The sequence below is a fragment of the Trichosurus vulpecula genome, chromosome 2, assembly GCF_011100635.1.
Source record: "Trichosurus vulpecula isolate mTriVul1 chromosome 2, mTriVul1.pri, whole genome shotgun sequence".
In the NCBI taxonomy this organism is placed as follows: domain Eukaryota; kingdom Metazoa; phylum Chordata; class Mammalia; order Diprotodontia; family Phalangeridae; genus Trichosurus; species Trichosurus vulpecula.
The window spans coordinates 178,000,575-178,016,780 of record NC_050574.1 but is presented as its reverse complement, the minus strand read 5'-3'; the positions used below and the strand labels follow the sequence as shown (position 1 = coordinate 178,016,780).

The following is a 16,206-nucleotide window of genomic DNA, read 5'->3' as shown; positions in this document are numbered from 1 at the left end:
TATAATTGTTGCTTATGGTTTTAGACAGATACTGCTTATCATTTTAAGGAAAACTCCATTTATTCCTATGCTTTCAGTGTTTTTAATAGGAATGCTAAGCTTCTTGCAGTGGGGTGAGGGGTCTGGTCATTCCCTTGCTGCTCTGGGGTTGGCTTGTTGACTGGCCTAGTCTCCCACTTGTGGTACAAGGGCTTCTGGATGTGGCAACTCACCTGCTGTGCAGGGGGTGGAGGCCTTGCAGCTGGTTTGCTGTGCTGCTGGCCTGCTTAGTCGGGACTTCAAGGCCTCAGTTACTGATCTGTGCATGGGCTAAGGGCCTTCCACTGGCTTGCCCAGACACTGCCTACCCTGGCCTTTGCTCTCCTTTTACTCAAGTGAGACAGACCTTTTCTGCAGTCCTTCTAAGTTATCCTGGGCTAGAAAATTGTCCACCCTGTTTTTTTGTGGGTTCCATCACTTCAGAATTTGTTTTGATTTAAAGATGTTTTGAGGGAAACTGGGGAGAGTTCTGGCAACTTCCTGCCTTTTCTCTGCCATCTTGGGTCTGCTCCTCAACTGTCTTTAAAAAAAAATTAGTTTTTTTTAATCTCTGTCTGATCTGATATTATTTGATAACCAGGCAGTGACATTTGGTATGCCCCTTAATTATAGAATCATGAAATGGTAACATTGGAAAAAGATTTTACAGATCATCTAATTATTTTACAGATGAAAAAGCTGAGGTATCTAGAGATTAAATTACTCATTTAAGCTTATCTTTGCCAACTCCCTGGTTGGCAAAGAAGGGATAAGAATTCAACTTCCAGGGCAGCTAGGTGGCACAGTGAGTAGAGCACTGACCCTGGAGTCAGGAGGACCTGAGTTCAAACACGGCCTCAGACACTGAACACATGTACTAGCTGTGTGACCTTAGGCAAGTCACTTAACCCCAATTGCCCTGCCAAAAAGCAAAAAAAAAATTCAACTTCGTTCTTATTTCCAATATAACAGTCTCTCCAATTCCAATATAATCTTTCCAACTAAAGTGGGAAAGGATCTTCTCTCACTAGGCTGCTCTCCAGACTTCTCAGTCATTATCTAGAAACTTTTTAATCCTGGAAGATCACTCTGAACCTGAGATTCACACCTTGGAAATACTTTCCCCAACTCTCCCTCCACTTTGGCCTCTTCCTCTGATTGGATGGGTCTTTCCAGAACCTCAATCTAAGGAGTGTGCACAGACCAGCCATGTTTTCTTTTCCCACCAAGCGGCAGCCAGTCACCACCATCACCAGCACCACCAGCACCACCAGCACCACCACCACCACCACCACCAGCACTCATGCATAGAACCTTCATTCCCCACTCCTTCTCCCCTCAGCTTCCTTTTTCCCGTTAGACCATAAGCTGCTTGAAAGCAGGGACTTTTCTCTTTTTTATTAAGATTTTTTTTTAATTTTAGTTTACAACACTCAGTTCCACAGGTTTTTGAGTTCCAAATTTTATTCCCCTTCCTCCCTTCCCTCCTCCCCCCAAGACAGCATGGAATCCAATATATGTTCTACATATACTTTCGCATTAAACATATTTACACAATAGTCAAGTCATAAAGAAGAACCATGATCAATGGAGTGAATCATGAGAAAGAAGAAACAAAACAAAAAAAGATATAGAAAAAAAGAGAGCAGATAGTTTCCTTCAATCTGCATTCAGACTCCATAGTTCTTTATTTGGTTATAGATAGCTCTTTCCATCATGAGACCTTTGGGGCTGTCTTTGAACTTTGTATTGCTGAGAACAGCCAAGTCTATCAAAGTTAGTTTTTTTTCTTTGACATTCTTTTTCTTATTTTTTTTTTGGAGGGGGAGAGGCAGGGCAATTGGGGTTAAGTGACTTGCCCAAGGTCACACAGCTAGTAAGTGTGTCAAGTATCTGAGACTGGATTTGAACTCAAGGGACTTTTCTTTTTGCTTGTATTTATATCCTCAACACTTAGCACTGTGCCTGGCATGCTATAAGTGCTTAATAAATGCTTGTTGACTGATTGACTGACTAAAGTGCTATTGGTGGAGTAAGAGTGAGGATGACAGCATAAATCTGTTGCTACTATTGGAAAAATAATCTTCTTGAAAAAGGCAGGCCATGAGGTTGCCAGGATCATAAGAAGTAAAGAATATGAAGATTGCATTGCTGTCTGTTATATGAAAAGCTAGCATAACTAGAATAACATTCCAAAATTAATAGAATAAAATTCCTTTATCTAGCCCTGGCTGTAATAAAGGGCAAAAGAGAAGAGAGTCTAGTCTTGGTTCCACCAATGACTTTGGCAAAGTCACTTAATTTTTTGAATTTGTTTCCTTATACGTAAAAGCCAGAGATTTGGACTGCATAAATTCTGTGATCCTTTCCAACTAAGATATTGAGATTATACATCACTTTGCATTACTTTGTCTGTGTAGCTATAGCAATGTATTATGTATCTGTAGCTAGTTATTTCATATTGTTAGTGCCCAGAGACTGAATCCCTAAACATTGCTAAAAGAATGTTATTGGTCTTGAAACTATGGATTGAGAAAGTGTGTATGGTTCAGCACCAATCCATCACCACTACTGGAAAAAGAACTCCAACTGCATGTGAAAGATAATGTATACAAGGCATCATTTAAAGTTTAATATTGTTGTTGAATCTTTTCAGGCATGTCCAATTCTTCATGACCCCATCTGGGGTTTTCCTGGCAAAGATACTGGAGCGGTTTGCCATAACTTCTCCAGATTATTTTATAGATGAGGAAACTGAGGCAAACAGGCTTAAATGACTTGCCAAGAGTTACACAGCTACTTTGAGGCTGGATTTGAACTCAAGTCTTCCTGACTCCAGGCTTAGAACTCTATCTACTACACCACCTAGCTGCCTAAGTTTTATATATATACATATATATATGTATACATACATACACATACGCATATACACACACACACGTACATATACATACATATAGGTTGTGTGTATGCACACCTATATATACACCTATATATATACATACCTGCATATATACCTATATATATATATATACATGCCTATATGTATGTCTAAATACACAGACATATAACTATATGTCTGTGTATGTGTGTGTGGGCGTAATTAACATTTTCTTTATAAGTCTAGTTAGTCAATAATACAATAATTTAAGCCCTAATTGATATTTGCCCATTTCTGAAGTGTAAATATTCATATTGAAAAGTATAATAATCAGCTCTAGAGAGCCAATTCAAGCTGACTGCAACATACCCCTGGTTTAGAGCATCCTCTTTGCATATGGTAAGTACCATATTATGCCATTTGGCATCTGTGTGGTAGCTAGTGACTTCAGTGAGGCATTGCCCAGAAGAGGCAGGTCAACTTTGTAAATGGTATAACCCCCAGCCAAACCATGCTGGGAGTGACACATTCATAAATGTTGAACTAGAGAGGATTTATTATTATTATTATTTATTCTGAACTTAAGAAACAAAACAAGCATTTCCATAATGAGGTGGAATAGAAAAAAAAAAGGATTGTACCTAAAACTGCAGATTTATTAGGTACAATTTGGTATTCCTTTTAAATACATAACAAAGTTATCATGCAACTTTTTTTTCCATTTCCTTACACCCCTCCCACCCTAGAGATGGCATTAGACACGAATGCTTCTGTGTGCATGTTTGCAGTTGGTTCTTTTCCTGGAGGCAAACAGCATCTTCCTTCATAGGACCTTTGCTGTCAATCTGGGTACAGAATACTTTTTAGTTTGAGATACCACAGAATCTCAGAGTTGGAAGATAACTCCAGTATCTATCTTGGCAGATTCCTACTGAATCTTTTCTACACCATCCCTGACAAGTGATTTCATTTTCAATTTTGAGAGAAGACCTCCAGCATTGGAGAACTCATTACCTCCTGAGGTGTGTAGTTTCATTTGGGAATAGAACAAGTTGATTGAAAGTTCTTTCTTACATTGAGCTGAAAAATCTGCAGCCCTATAACTTCTACTTTTTCTTCTAGTTGTCCCCTCTGCAGATATGCAGAGTAAATATGGTGCCCCTTCGTTTATATAGCTCTTTAAGATTTGTGAAGCACTCACCCGTGTTATCACTTTGATCCTCCCAACCATCCTATGAAATAGGTGCTATTATTATCTCCACTTTGCAGATGAGGAAGCTGAGGCTGAGAGAAACCAAGTTATTCGCTCAGGGTCACACTGCTAGTAAGTGTCTGAGGCAGTATTCAAATTCAGTTCTTCCTGACTCCAGGTCCACCACTCTATCCACTGGGCTATCTATATGAATATGATGTCCTGATTTTTCTAGTCTTTGAAACTGTAACCCGTTTCTCTTATCACAAATATCTCCTGTCACAAAACCATGATTCAGTGGGAATACAAAGGTTATTACACTCCATTTCCATCAGTTGATCCACTTGGCTTAGATTCCACAGAACAACACATCCCTTGGCCCCTGCCACCTTTTCAGCTTCCTTTTGAGTTTTGTCTTCCCCCAATAGATTGTAAGCTCCTTGAGCTGGGACTATCTTTTTCTTGTTTGTATCCCAGCCCTTAGTACAGTGTCCAGCACATATTAGGTGCTTAATACAGGCTTATTGGATTGAAATTTCTTTTGCATTTTGAACAATCATCTATTTTAAATTATTCCATCTATACAAGGAAATTTCATTAGGCTTGCTGAAAACCTATCAAATTACTACTACCCATTCCCATGAAATTCCTAGCTAGCCTGTATCAGAACTGTGAGCAGATTTGAGGAGAGTCATCTCCTTTTCCTGGGTGGGGCAGCTAGGTACCATAGCAGCTAAAGCCCCTGGCCTTAAGTCCACTTGTCTTTGTGAGTTCAAATCTGGCCTCAGGCACTTACTAGCTGTGTGATCTGGGCAAGTTGTCTCAGTTTCCTCATCTGTAAAATGACTTGGAGAAAGAAATAGTCAAGAAGAACCTCAAGTGGGGTCACGAAGAGTCAGATATGACTGAAACAACTGCACCACAACAGAGGCAAGGAGGCCCTCTGTTACTCACCTGCTACCATTGGGTTGCTTGGGCTGGAGCTGGAGGAACAAGACTCTATGCCATACTTCTGGAGGCCTCCAGCTCCTTGTGGAGGAGTAATTTACTTTGGGCAGAGAACTATCTCTTCTAGAACCTGGCATCTGGTCTACAGTGCCAATTTCATTTTCTCCAATAAAGAAACATGTAAAAAGCATGACCTGAAAAGCTGGATTCAGTTTAAACCACTCTACTTAGATTCTGACTCAAACTTCTGTGTGGCTCTAACAGATTTTAAACAAGTCTTGTAAGGCACATGCCATCCAAGAAACCACCAAAGCAACTATCGCTATTTAGAAAAGAGATCAAATTAAATTTAAATAATTTTCCAGTCACTCAACTGAGAACCAAGGGAGGACATTCGTCTTGACTACTGAGCTTATGTGAAAGGGACTTATTGGCAATATGCAAGTCCAGATGTGAGAGACTCTCTACTCCAATGCTTCAACTCCAATAAAAGAGATTGGTTTAATAGCCTACATGTTTCTCTCTTACACTGCCATGTATTTCTCAAAAGTCTTTTTTCAGAATCTTGTTTGCCTGTGTTTTTCTACTGAAGAGATTTTGAGGAGGATGGGAAGTTTGTTGCCAGTAGGGAAGAGAAGCTCTTTCTCCTTCAGAATGTAGACCAAACAATGCTATTCTGGACTAACAGGTTCAAGCAAGGAGGAATTGGTGACCAGTGTGAAAATGATGGAAAATTTGGGAAGTAGATCCCTCACCATCTTAAAATTTGGAGTAGAGGAGGGGAGATCTGAGAAGAATCTGATTTGACTCCTGGATTTAGAGAGAGTTGATTTCCAAGCCTTTAGAGAAAGGAAAAGTAGAATTCCATATGGATGAAAATCCTTTGAAAGAAGTTAACCCAGGAAAGAAGGCAAGCTCTCAAGACTGAAAATCTGTAGACCTAAAACATAACAGTTCTGATGAGAATGGAAGAAAGGGAATTGTCTAAATATATCAGAATGCTATTGCAATAGATTTCCATTTGGTTCCTTGTCTCAAGTCTTTTCTCCCTTCGATCGGTCTTTCATGTAGCTGCAAAGTGATTTTCTTAAAACTCATTTCTGACCATGTCACTGTCTGCCCCCCACCCCAACCCTGCTAAACTCCACTGGCTTCCTATTACCTCCAGGGTCAAATATCAAGTCTTTTGTTTGACATTTAAAGCTCCTCACACCTTCTCCTTTCCTACCTTTCCAGTTTGCTTATATTTTAATCCCCTCCTCACATTCTATCATCCTAAAACAAGACATTTCATTTCCTGCCTTTCTCTGCCTTTCAACTGTCCTTTTCCCATACCTGGAATGTTCTTCTTCCTCTCTGTGATCCCATTTGGGGTCATTTTACAGATGAGGAGACCGAGGTAAACACAGGTAAGTGACTTGCCCAGAGTCACACAGCTAGTAAGTGTCTGAGGTCACATTTGAACTCAGGACCTCCTGACTCCAGGCCCAGAGCCCTAACCAGTGCTCTTTTTAGCTGCCAGGGGACAGTTAGCTATGTTCAGATATTTGAAGGGTGGTCATGTGAAAGAGGCCTTTGATTTGTTTTCTTTAGCCCCAGAGGGCAGCACCAAGAACAAAGAGATAAATCTAAGCGCGTCAGGAAAAATCTCCTGACAATTAGAGCTTCCCTAAAGTAGAAAAGGCCACTTTGAGAAATGGTGGGTTATTCCTCATTGAAGGGTTCAGGGTGAAGGTGGATGAACACTTGCCTTTTTCACTGTAATATGGATTCCTTTCAGGTATGGGTTAGACTAGATCACTGCTGTCCTTCCAAATCTCCTGCTCTATCATCCTATATAGCATTTGGTCATAAGTTCCCCATCGTTCAAGGTATTTAAAAAAGAGGCTTGATGAATACTCAGGGATATTGTAGACAGAAAATACTCATGCATTAACTAAGAGGGTGGACTAGATGTCTTCTGAGTTGTCTTCTGTAAAGGACCTAATCCTGGCCCTGTGCCTTGCAAGAAACATCATTTCCCCCGAGGGCACCAGCTTTTTCTCAGAATTGATCTGAGAAGTTTGCCATATGTCTAAGGTATTTCTCTTTCACTCTATTCCACATTTTATTGCTCTCTGACCTGCTTTCACCCACCCTAGCTTGTGGCATTCAATCCCATGTAGCCTTTTTGTTCCCTGAGTGTGTTTAGCTTACTGATTTCAGAGATCAGGTGCACTTTCATTATGTAACCCTCCCTACAACCCCTGCCTTTACCACCTTTCTTTGCTACTGCTACTGTATCTTGGGGCTTGAATCTGATACTTAATCTTATTTTTCATTTACCACATCTCAGCTCTCTTGGCTTTAAGCACAGGTAGTTGTTTTTTTTTTTTAGATTTTTTTTATTTTTATTTTACAACACTCAGTTCCACAAGTTTTTGAGTTCCAAATTTTCTTCCCCTCCCTCCTCTCCCCCTCCCCCCAAGATGGCATGAAATCCAATATATGTTCTACATATACCTTTGCATTAAACATATTTACACGATAGTCAAGTCATAAAGAAGAACCATGAGTGAATCATGAGAAAGAAGAAATAAAAGCAAAAAAGAAGAGACAGAAAAAAAAGAGAGGGCAGATAGTTTGCCTCAATCTGCATTCAGACTCCATAGTTCCCTCTCTGGATGTGGATAGCTCTTTCCATCATGAGTCCTTTGGAACTGTCTTTGAACCTTGTATTGCTGAGAAGAGCGAAGTCTATCAAAGTTAGTCGTCATAGAATCAATATGTCTATGGTTGTCTACAATGTTCTCCTAGTTCTGCTCTTCTCACTTAGCATCATATCATGTAGGTCTTTCTGGGTTGTTATGAAGTCCGTATCTTCCCCATTTGTTATAGCACAATAGTATTCCATTACATCCATATACCACAACTTGTTTAGCCATTCCCCAAATGATGGGCATCCCCTTGATTTCCAGTTCTTACACAAAGGTATTTGTTGACAGGGAAGAAGAATATACAGATACAAAAGGGTGTGTAATCAGATGTACCCCCAAAAGAGAGATGTGGCAGAGTAGAGAAGAGGGTAGAGAAGAGGTCTTGCAGTCAGGCAGACCTAGGTTCAAGACCTGCCTTTCACATACTGTCTGCATGATCCACAATAAGTTACTCAACCTTGCAATGCCCTAAGCAACTCTCTAAGACTGTCAGTGGCAAAGATTGTGCCAACTGGCATTGGTAGGGGAATTTCCCCGCCAGAAAATCCCTACACTGATGAAACCACAGATATTGTTTAAAAAAAAAAAGAAAACTGCTGTATTCCAGACTTGGGTGGTACTTTATCTTTCTAGTCTCAAGTTGCTCAATTCTAGCCTACTCATGCTTCTTTGTTACCTTATGACTTTCAAAGAGTTATATGTTCATGGCACCAGAACCTACACATATTGATTTGGAATTGATCCACTTGGGAATTTTCTTCCCTGCTTACAATCCCAAGGGTTGGTTCCTGGAAAGCTTTTGCTGATGAGCCACCCACATTTCTATATAATCATTTAGCTAACTAGGTATGTCTCTTTCCTGTGTTTGATGGGGCATAGGGCAAGGACAGAAGGAATTTCCACATATCACTAAAATGTTTCTCATCACTCAGAAAAAAGAATACACATTTCATGTCCAAAGTTCACAGAGTCAACCTATTTAATTACATCTTCAAACTCTGTGCTGCAATGCACTCTCATATACCAGTTCCCTCCCCACAGGTTAGTTCATTTATTCTGGAACTGGGCTATTTTTTATTTTATTGTTGGCAACTGCCACAATATTGGTATCGTTGGGGCAGTGATCTATGGCACGTAGGCAAATGTAGGAGTAGTGGGAAAGATGATATTCTAAAGGGGAAGAATTTGAGATGTTTAATTTAAGATGACTTAACAAAACCCATTCCCACCTTAATAATGATACTAGAATTTTTAATGCACATAGTCGAAGGGGAGGCTTGTAGAGTCAGAGAGGATGGGAATTAGACTGGTTAATCTAGCTTGAAGACTCTCTGATTCTCTAGATTAGATGATAGTGGGGAGTCATACAGGCAGTTGAAAGTAGGGGCAGAAAGGAGAAATGCAGAGTTGAACCAACTTTGCATGGTGGTGGAGAGAAGGTAGATTCATGAAATCTCCTTCTTTGGCAATCTGTAAAACTTTAATTGAGTAACTCTCCAGCTAGGACAATCAGATGAGGCCTGCCTGGAGGTAGTAGCAGAGAATGGATGTGTTTATGTGCTGCTAGACAAGTTACAAGGTTAAAAATGCAGCCATTGAGGTCAGAGGGATTGCTTTTCCTGAATGAGAAGGCTTTTGGGTGATAGGTAGATGATAGAAGTCCTCAAAATAAAATTACTTAGAATTATACTTTATAGTTTCCTTCTTAGATAAGCATTTTCTTAAAACGGCATTTTCATGAGTTTCCTATAAAATTATGTCAATATGAATTCTAATGTAATCTAGAAGCTTTTGATGTTCAAGGCCAGAACTGGCTGTCCTAACTTGCCCTAAGTATGAGAATTGCATTTAGGATTTAATTTCCTTAACTTGTGTAGTTTTGCTTTGGAGAATGTGAAGCAGGAGAGGTTGGAGGTTCGTTGAACAACAGACTCCTCCTAGAGCTGGAAGGGACCTTTGAAATCATCTTGTCCAATCCCACCTCATTTTACAGATGAGGAAACTGAGAACCAGAAAGCTTGGGGAAGGGTGGGGCATGTCTAAGGTCACATGACAAATTAGTGCTAAACCCCCTCACCTCTCTCTTCCTTTCTGGCTTCAAATCATATAGTACAATTTCAAGCTACAACTCTGAGGTGTGATTTGTGACAGAATGGGCCAGCTTGAGCAGTCCTAAACAGTCAGAAAGAGAGAGATAAAGGGGGCAGGCCATTCATTCCCTTTTTTATATTCAAGGAGTCATCAACTTTTCTGGCACTGCTGCCAATAAGAGGACTCCTCCTTATCTTACAGTGCAAATCCCTCTGAGCAGTCCCCCTAAAGCTTCCAAGTGGTCACTTGGAATGAGGAATGGTGACTCTGAACATGGTCCATGGGGAGGGGGAAGGGAACACTGGCTATGCATACATCTCTGCAAGCTCTGCTCAGTGGCAAAGAATGCATTGTCAAGAGACAGATAATCTTAGCATTATGTGTTGTTTTAATTTCATTGCAATCCACCATCAGCTTGAATTTAAATAAACTGCTGGTTTGGTTTGACACAGAAGTTTCAAAATAGCTAGAATACTTCTTTTATAAAACTTAATTGGGAGAAAGTAGGTGAAAAACCCCGGGAAGCTCATTTTGTCAGGCAACAGTTCGAATCCACCTCAGAACCAAATCCAACCCAATCCAGCGTATTGTAATAAGAAAACATTCATCCCATTAGATTTTCACCTAAACTCAATCTCATCTGCTCTCTCAGCTTTTTGTTTTTCTTGTTGTTTTTCCCTCTCAATAGATTTCTTCCCAAAGGTAGCCTTTTGGGATTTCTTTCTTTGTTCTGTCACTTTCGTTTTTTCAATTTTTCCTTTTAAAAAAGTATCCATTTGTTTTCATTATTTATTAATTTTAACAACTATTTATTATTTCTGCCTCCCATGTCCTCTCCCCTATTCAACAACTTAAAACACACACACACACACACACACACACACACACACACACAATCCTAATAACAAATATGTATAGTCCAGTGAAACGAATTCCCACATTGATCATATCAAAAAAATGTATGTTTTGTTCTGCATTTTAAGTCCATCACCTTTTTGAGAAGATGTGGGCAAAACATTGCATCTTCAGTTACCTGGGCTTGTGGTTTATCATTCAGATCAGAGTTCTAAAGTTTTTTCTATAATATATTAGCATTGTATAAATTGTTCTTATTCTGCTGACTTCACTCTGTATCTGTGTACAGAGATCTTCCTAGTATCCTTTGAAACTATTTCATAATTTTTTGTGACACAATAATATTCTGTTCCATCAATAAAACATAATTTGTTTAGCCACTTCCCCCAAATTGGGCATCCCTTTAATTTCAAATTTTTGGTTACTATGGGAAGAGTTGTTATAAATATTTTTGGACATATACATTACAGGTTCTTTTCCTCTTTCTTCATAGGCCTAGTAGATTAACTTAGTATCTTTTTTGGGTGCAGTTTCAATTTGCTTTCCACAACACTGTACTACTGTGTCGATTTCCCCAAAGCCCCTCTAACATTTGTGATTTTCTTCTTTTGGCATTTTTTCCAATTTGATGGGTGAAGGAGAAAACCATTGAGTTGCTTTCATTTTTATTTCTCTAATTATTAATGATTTGGAACAATTTTTATGTGGGTGTTGAGAGCTTGGATTTCTTTCTTTGAAAAATGTCTTTTCATATTCTTCAACCATTTATCTGTTGGGGAATGGTTATTTCTTCCATTTACTACTATACTACATTTGTCCCTTCCCACAGGGGGTTAGTACGACTGGTTCTCCATGACTAATTAGAAGGTGTCTGTCCCAAGTAGCCCCCATAAGGCTTGGTAATTTAGGTGCTAAAAAGGTCCTGAAGTTCATTTTATAAGAAAGTAATAATTATAGTGAGCTCTTAGGGCATTATAAAATAAAGCAATAACATTATTATTATTATTATTTTTAGTCTGGACTTGTAATTTTATTTCTATAGGGACTTTTTAATGTGGAAACTGCCTCTATGGATAGTTTCCACATTAAAAAGTCCCTATAGAAATAAAATTACAAGTCCAGACTCTTCTATAACTTATAGTCTTAGTGGAGGGATTTACAATGATTATGATTTTTGAAATACATTGTTTGATATTGTAGTTATAAGTAATAAGGTTACAATGTGGAGTCACTTACTCTAAGTGGTCCTAGTGACCATAAATATATAAGCAATAACAAAGCCTATACTTTTCCACTATCCTGACTTATTCTGACCCTATGTCAAATATATAAATTATCAAAGCTTCTGATTGGACCAGATTCCCTTTCTAGGATCCCTGATTAAAGATTTGGACCCTTATCCGATTTCTTTTTTTTCTGTTACCTTTTATTTTACATCAACTAATTTATGTATTTGTCCCTTATAAATAAAATGCTAAGAAAATTGAAACCATACTTTATGTTATTTAAAGTCATAATTCCAGATTATTTTCTTTTTACACATTTAAGATGGAATAGTCCAGTGGCTTTGTCCACTGTCAGATTTTAGTTCCATTCAGTAATATGGTACATACTCCAAAGTGAGTTAATCACACACAAAAAATCTCATACGCATTAAAGATACAGGCACAATAAAGGTAATTTACACTGACAAATAAGGAATGTCATTTATTAAGATTCTGCTTCATAACAAGGAAATTTAGGATCAATAGCCTTAATCAAGGCACAGAGTTGGAAGATGTGAGCACAGCTGTCTCTAGGAGTGGACAAGATATGTACAACCACTGATGAAGTATGCATGTATGCAGACACAATTTAAAACTGTTCAGTTGGTCTTTGTTGGAAAATTGAAAATGAAATGCTGTGGCTGTTATTTTCTTTAAAGAAAAGTTCACAGTCTTACTTCATTATCAAAAAAAAATTGGCAAGGATCTCCAAATGTAAGCTTCACAATTTGAGTAAATGAAACATTAAACAGAATGCTTCACAAATCCCAATCTTGTTTGGTTGTGCCCCCTGGACTAGAAAGCATTTTGTGGACAAGAGTGTTTCACAGAAATTGAAATGTCATCCTGGTGAAGAACAGGACATTTCCACAGACACTTTTAAAAAGTTTTAAAATGTTCAAATGGCCCTTGTAGCCAAAGCAATAAATGTTAGGCTATAGAGGGCTCCAAGGATTCTTTAGCAGCAAGTGCCCATTTTAAAGGGCTCAAGGACTCTTCGGATTGATCTGCTTGCTGGCCAGTTCTCCTTCTTGTGAGCTGCATGGAAAGATTTCTCTTTATTTCGAAGTTTAGTAAGAATGTCTCTCTTTTGTTCAAGAATCGCTTCAAGCTGTGTAGTATATGACTCTACATCATAGTCCACTTCTCTGGTCATTTCTAAGAGGGCTTTTTCATCTTCTAACCATCGAACAGATTCCTGAAAGACTGCCCGGTGATTTTCTACCACTTGCTCTTCCATTTCTACAATGTGAGAGACAGCTTCATGAAAAGTGAGTAAGTATGGAGAAACTTCCTCCTTATTTTGTTCACAAAGGAGTTTCAGGTCATCTCTTTGAGGTGAACTCCCTATGCCCCACTATGTCTACCAGTTTGATTTGGAGGATGATGCATAATAGCACAGACATCACTAGCAGCAGCTGGATCGACAGTCAATTCTTTTACCCTATTTGCATAACTTAATGTTTCAGGAGTATTTTCACAAGATGCCATCGCTGGAGAGAAGCTAGCAATCATGCTTGAGGGGGAGTTTTCTACTATGAATGAATCTCTTAGCACCTGAGGGAGTTTACTTGCTCTGAAGGGAGTATGTGGTTTATTTCTAACTAAGGCTCTGATGCACTCCTTGAGTACTAAAAGGCTTTTATTAATTTCAGCACCTTCAAACCAAGTTTGCCTGTCTGCACTAGAAGTATCTTTGCTCCTCTTTCATTTCCAGCTAAATCAATGAGAGAAAATTTGCCATATAATTTTCCCTTCCTTCTGAGGAAAATTGGAAAGACTGCATGACTCCGAGATGAATGTGCATTTGTAAATGTCTGACCAGATGTTTTGCAACTGTTGCCTATTTTACTGAGCTTCAGGACATCTCCAGCTCATTTGATCACCCCTCCCCCCTCCATCCCACAACTTGAACTTGCTGTTTACCATTCCCTAACACTCTCAATTTTGTCTTCCTATTAAGCAAGTCAAATATCTTTCAAAGATAAATTTCAAAAAAGGTTGCATATACTTGAAGTTCTAATTTCCTATAGTTTGGTTTTGTTAGCATTAAAAAGAGATCTCAAGGTGCTAGAGCATATACCCCTTTAGAACAATCTTGGTTCTTTCCTTAAAAGTCAACACCCATGGTGTGAATTTTTCCACTGTTTGACTATAAGAAAACATGTTACCATTCCCCTTTCAAATATGGTTTCTACTAATAGTCTAGCTTTAAAACTATAAACCATTTCATTAGACATTGAGTCATCAAAGACATAGTCAAAACAAAATGTTTGGTTTTCTAGGTGCCTTGTTAAGTCCACTTTGTGCTTTGGTTCATGTACCATTACAACACATTTATTAGGGATTGTGATCACATCAAGTTCTTTCACTACTGTTTCTTTTTTATTGAGTGGTTATTTCCTTACACAAACACATCTCCTATGTTCATCAACAGGATCTGCTGTTGTAAGTGGTCTATAACCCAAAATTCCTTTAAAATCTCTTATCCCACACATGATATTGTAATTTGAGTTTGTAGCATCAACATCGTGGGCTCTTTTTTTCTCCAAATTATTGTTGTTGTGGCCTCCTTTTCTTATGTTTTTCTTGAAAGTTTCTACACTTCCCTCACACAATTGGATTTTCTACATGAAGGGAGTCCAGATTCCTTTTTTGCAGCTTGAACTGGAGATATATCTGAAACACTACCATTCTGTTGTGTAGCAGAAGACTGCTCAGGAAATTGACTAGACCCTGAACCGTAGAACCAAACACCCATTGTCTGTTGCATGTGGGTCATTCTTAATAGGGGCCACAGTCTGGAGATTCTCCACAATTTTGTTTACTTTGGCTGAAGGGGCAGGAGGTAGAGGTGTTTCTGGGCTAGCTTCAATTTCTTCATCAGGTGCAAGGTCAGGGTTAAGTGAAAAGATGCTCTCCAAGTTGATCACTTTGCCTTTTGTAATGCCATTTTTTATGCATTCAACAGTTACACTTTCATTATCTTCATTTAAAGATATTACCGTAGCTTGATGTATTTGGCCTGTAAAATGAGAAGCATTGGCCTATGCTCTTTAAGGGCCCCTCCAACTCTAACATTCTGTGATTCTCTGGTCTCTCTCATAGGCCTAATCAAGAAGACACTACACACGTGTGATCAGCAACTTCTGATCTCCTTTTACTCTTCCCAAAAACACTGGACACCACATCACTGTACTTGCTCTGCATGTAAATCACGATCTGGATCTTGTAGAAGTTGGCTGCCACCTTCACCCTCATCAGGAGAAAAGGCTGAGGATGAGGTGGTTGGAGCTAGGCTGGGGAGGGCAGGGGAGGAAGGGGGATGGGAGAGGTGGGGGCAGGTGCAAAGGAGGAGGATGATCCATGGAAGTATTAGAATACTATAAAGATGTAGTTGAGCAAGCATTTGCTCAGGAGAGCTCAGGGTTGACAACAAAAAATAAAGGCCAAGGACTATTCAAGGATGGGTCTGGAACTGGAACATGATGGAGGCAAGAAGAGAAGCAGGCAATCCTTGTCAACGTAGGCAAAAGCAGGTAGAGTGGCGATGTCACAGGTATGAACTTTATTGCCTATAGACTTGGCAGGTCTAAGATACTTCATACACCTGCAATTTTAGTCAGGAAACAATTCACTTCAGTCATTCAATTCTGACCTTTCTTTCCCAGAATTCTGTTGGCTTTTTTTTTTTTTAAGAAAAAGAATTTGGGAAATAATCAGGCTTTGGGAATTTGGGAAATAACCCAATCTCATCTTTGTTCACCCACCTTAGCCTGCTCTTTCTTAGCATTTCAGCCTCACTTAGGCCTGCCCCTTGGATTCAGCAGCTCGTTCTCCTCCTTCCCTTTGCCTGTCCTAGACTGCCTAGAAAAGACAAGTTTCTCGGATCTTGGATCATGACTTCCTCTCCACTATAATACCAGCTCTCATTCTTGGGGATGTCAGCATACATGTGGATGCACATTGGCAAATAGGTTTTTTATTCTTATCTTTTGTGATTTGTAACTACAGAACACCTTATTCATTCACAGCGATATTGGAAAAGACACCCTTGATCATCCATAAATACTATACCTCCATGATCTAGAACTCTGAAGTTCTTTCCTTTCACAATTGCTTGTCTTTCCATCTATCCTTCTGCCTTATTTCCTAGAAATCTTTTCTTGAACCTCATTATGACCTCTAGTTTCTCTGCTCCTCCCTGCTTTCCTAGCCAATGGGCTCTGATCTCACTTTTTTCTTTTTGGAATTTTGACC

General features: G+C 39.1%; 1 pseudogene; it reads right to left on the bottom strand.

The window, feature by feature from the left end:
• Positions 1-12,923: 12,923 nt before the first annotated feature.
• Positions 12,924-15,207, bottom strand: LOC118836859 (annotated as a pseudogene).
• Between the last annotated feature and the right edge of the window lie 999 nt (positions 15,208-16,206).